Genomic DNA, 5047 nt, shown 5'->3' on the forward strand with positions numbered 1-5047 from the left:
CAATGATGTTAAGGTCGACACAGCTACGGCAAACAGGTTGTACACTTGTTGCATCACTAATTACTATACATTCACGTCGATCCATTAGGGCTATTTTGGTTCAACGGAAAAACATCGATCCACTGGTTGTTACCATCACTCTAAATTTCTGCATGCTCTCCTTACATAATCTCACCATATTTTCTTTCTATGCATGTCAGATATTGTACACAGTCATGCTGAACATGTAGAGAAAAAGAGAAGAGTTTTGCGCGACAATACAATGTCATGCACACATCGCTCCATGGTTGGTTCAATGGCAAACCCTCCCCACCCCTCTCCAGATTGTAATCCAGAGTAAGATATCTGTTCTGAGGCGGATTCGGACGCCGTTGACCACTCCTATTTACCCCCCAAGGAGTTTGCTCTACCTTGGCATGATGATGTTAGTCATATCATGCATATGTTGCCTTGCAGTGCCTACTTTTGACATCATATATGTCATCTGCTTAGTTTAGACATGTTCTGTAATGCCACCTGTTTAGTTTCTATATCATATATGGGAATTATGCAGTCTCATGTCTTTTAGCCAGCCATAATATATGTGAAATGTGCAATGCCATCCTGTTTAACCAGGCATCATATATTTGAATGATATCTTTCCCATCCTTTTCTTCATTACATTTTCATTTGTCGACAATGTTTGTACATTAAACTACTCTTCCTGTGAATCAGCCATTTGGGTGGGAGATGGAAAAATCTAGAGTGAAAACAAGGCCTTTAGAGCAGGCTGTGCTACCTGTCGAAGCAGATCTCTTGTTGGGTCCCGATAGCTCCTCAGAGATGGATTCAGACAGTTGACCAGTCCTATTCCCCCACTGAGGTGTATGCTCTAACTTGGCACGGTTATACTGCTCATCTCATGCATACAGTGTCTTGCATTGCATAGTTTAGACATCATATACACAATATTCAACACCATGTTCTTAGTTCAGACATCATATCGAATGCCCTCTGTTTAGCATATAAATTACATATGTGAATTAAATGATGCGATCCTGATTACTTAGATAACATGTAGGTGAATTATGTCATGCGATCCTGTTTAGTTATTCATCATATCTTTGAATTATGTTATGCTATGCTATCCAGTTTAGATAGACATCATATATGTGAAATTATGTCATGCTATCCATTTTAGTTAAACAATATACATGTCAACTATTTCATGCCCTCTTTTTTCCACACTATCTATTGCATCTGTCTCTCATACAATGTCTGTACATTCAACTATGTTTCCTGTTTATCAGCCATTTGAATTGGAGCGGGTGATGCCAGTATCTAGCGGACTAAAAACACGGTCTTCAAATAAAACAGTGCTACCTCTTGGTGGAGATATCACCCCGGTTGTACATGCACAAGAACCAGCCCTACCACACATAACCCAAACTCTCGCAGATTGTACCCCTACTATGATGGACAGAGAACCAGCTTCACCCAATCTAACCCCAACCCCAGCCGATAGTAACCTAGTTCCTATTGACACAGCACCATCTCCACCATAGAGCTCCCAAATAAGAGCAGTTAGTAAGGCAGCTCTAGTGCCCAAAGGGCCAGTACTATCATGGCGAACCCCAACTCCACCAGTTAGTACGCCTATTCCTGAGGAGGAAGCACAACCAGCTAGTTGTAGTTTAGCATCCATCGCATTTGATGTTGTTAAATCGTATGTGCGTATCTTCCCATCTTGGAAATATTATACTGGAGATGAAGGAAAATGCCAGTTGCAGGTGTTTGTCCAGGAGTTATGTGTAAGTAATGTTATTCATGGCAATTACTTTGCTTCGTCCCATACATCCTACCTCCATGATGGTTATAATACAGCAAATTTTCCCATTTTTCTCTATAGAGAAGGACCGATTTGGAAACTCGGGATGAGGTAACCTGTGCTAATACCTCTGCTATCTTCAAGAATGCTTGGTGGCAGTATCGGAATTACCTGAAGAAAACTTACTTCACCGGCAAACAAACTCATCAAATTCCCTTACGTTCTCCTGAGACACATTTACTGGACGATGACTGGGAACGCCTTGTTCTGTACTGGTCCCGAACCAAGAATGTGGTAAGGTCTATGAGCTCATTTTCTATTTTGAAGTATTATATTCTTGCGTCTTACTATACTCTATTCATGTAGAACAAGTGCCTAAACCTAAAGAACAATTGTTCTAATTTAAGATTCCATTGCTACCATAGGACGTAGATATATGTTTGTTTGATGCTTTTATTATGTACTAGTACTTGGCAATAGAGGACTTGGTAGTTTAATCCTGTCCACCTTACTAATGAACTGGTTCACTGAAATGAGTTTCATATACGAGTACATGCTAAACTTGTTATGTGTCTGCTTGTTTCTTCTTTTAGAATGCTGACAGAATATTGGGGAAGAGTGCCTTATTAAGCAACGGTAAAGAAAGTAATGCAGATAAGGTTCAGGATAGTGACACATCCTGTCTTGGTTTAGTGTTGGAGTTACTGGCCACTACCGCATGCACAAGCTATTCAAACTCACTGTCTGAATTAGTTCGGTTTCTTGAGTCTCAACTACAAGCTGAAAGACATCGATCAGCTGTGCTGCGACAAGAAGTGGAAGGAATGCAGAAGTCCCTGGAGCATTCAGATGCATACTTTCTGGTGCAACAGCAAGCGTTGGAGGATTTTAGCGCCAAATAGGACAAACCTAATCAGCTTGCTAAGCTTATTGCCAGCATGGTGGATACCCAGGATAACATTTCTTGAGCTCTTCTGAAGTTGTTTCAGTTATGCTCTTGTTTTGCTGCCGCGTTTATTTGCACTGTGGCCAATTTTGACGGCCAGTGTATATGATATGCTGCTTTGTTCCCTATATTTGCACTGGTGGCGAACTGTGATGCCTAGTGGATGTAATATGTGTAATAGCTGTGATAGCCTAGCGTTAGTTGCTTGCTTAATTATTTCCTTGTTGTCTTGTTTATTTGTTTGCTTGTAGTCATTGCAGTTCTTTCTCCGCGGTTAACTAGTGGCTGCAATAACCTATTTTTTAAAACTAGGCCACAATAACCATGGGCTAATATTTACTGTAGTGACACGGGGCCTCCTACGGGCCGTAGAAATAGTGGGCCTTCTACGGGCCGTAGAAACAGTAGGCCTTCTACGGGCCGTAGAAATAATGGGCCTTCTACGGGCCGTATCATCAATGGGCCTTATACGGGCAGTATGATCGATTGGCCAAACATGGGCCAATAATAGGCCGCATTATGGCCGTAAACGGGCTAGAGTTGGAATCATCCGTTCATGGGCCGACCGTAATGGGCCATCGTTAATAGGTCGTATTTGATGATGCTATGAAAACGGCCTAACGTATTAACAGACCACAAACGAGCCGACTGTAACCACGGGCTGAATTTGGCCCACAAGCAGAAAATGACAGTAACGGGCCGTAAGTAAACGAATGCTGGAAATGAGCCCAAGAACATATGGGCTCTGAGAAGGCCGAAAGATAACATGGACTGGAAACGGCCCAACGGAATAACGGGCCGTTAATGGGTATAAAGTGATACATTGTTCATTATGGGCCAGTTTCACCACGGGCCGTTAATGGGTGTAAAGTGATACACTGTTCATTATGGGCCAGTTTCACCACGGGCCGTTAATAGGCCAAGAGTTACATAGGGCCTCATATGGGCCGAAAGACGTCATGGGCCATACATGGGCCAGAAGTGAAAACGGGCTGGAATCATATTGGATGGCCCAGATGACGCTACTGGGCCTAATTCGGATAGGGCGTAATGGGCCTTGGGTTAGCGGGCTGTAAATGGGCTATATGCGAACAGGCCGTTAACAGGCTTTCCATGGGCCGGCCCGCCACCTTTTGACCAAGTCAAATGGGCTGGCCTTTTCACAGGAATGGGCCTCTGTTGGGCCGTGCCATGTGTCGACGTATCATAGGCGCCTATCTGACCCACTGACGAGCTGACACGTGTTTCGTCCGGCCAATAAGAATTTTACACGTGGAAATTTCCCATTGGTCGGGGCTGTTAACGGGTTATCGGATCCAAAACCCAACCCGATAGCTTAACGGCGTTCCGTTACGGTGGATGCGACGTGTCGGTCACCCTTGACGAAAGCACTTCTGTGACGCGCGATTTATCGTCATGGAAGTGGACACTTCCGTGATGATAATTTTGGTAATGTCATGGAACACTTCTATGACAGCACAGGTATGACTATCTTGATTCTATCATAAATTTGTCATGGATGTACATGCATGACAAAAAACACGACCTACTGTGACAAACATGTATCATCATGGAAGTGTATTTTTTTGTAGTGATGTACCCTCCAGAGGCTGTCCCCAAGAAGAAGAAGTAGATGCTATGCCAAGAGCCTCAGGAGAGCGGTGTCTCCAGTGGCACCACCTCAGGACCTGCGCCCACAGATGGGGCGCCTCCCTTCTCGCATAGGAAGGCACGCCCGATGCCCTCCTCAGGCTGGGCTTAGGGGCTCTCTTCGGGAGGGCCTCTGGCTTAGCCAATGTCTCAAGGGAGGCGCTCAAGCACCACATGGAGGCATGCTTCATTGCATGCTTCCCACACGAGGGCACAAGGCATGGGGTGCCAGGTGCTCAGGAGTTCATCACTAAGGCGATCGAGGAGCTTCAAGAGGCAAGAGCCATGCGCGGCGACCGCCGCCCACCACCTGGCGCGGCTCCTTGTCCTGGCGAGGACAACGAGATGCGCGTCTGTGTCAACATTCCAGGGCTCAACAAAGTTGCATCTCATGAGCGCTCCTGGCCATGCACGTTGGCCGGTGTGAGCCCCCCAGCTATGTTTGCATGCTTTTCGGCCTGCCAAATGCGGCCGTTACCTTCCAGCGTCACCTGTGGGGTGTTCTGGCGGCTCAGGAGGCCAGGCACCAGGCGGTCCTAGCGGAGATGGCGACAGTTCTTCACGAGCCTCCCAAGGTCGAGGACCCAGGCGGCTCATGAGGAGCAACCTCTTCAGCACGCATCTTCAGCTACTTCAACATCTCT

This window comes from Triticum urartu, chromosome 5A (assembly GCF_056163025.1).
Source record: "Triticum urartu cultivar PI428250 chromosome 5A, HENAU_Tu73, whole genome shotgun sequence".
In the NCBI taxonomy this organism is placed as follows: Eukaryota; Viridiplantae; Streptophyta; class Magnoliopsida; order Poales; family Poaceae; genus Triticum; species Triticum urartu.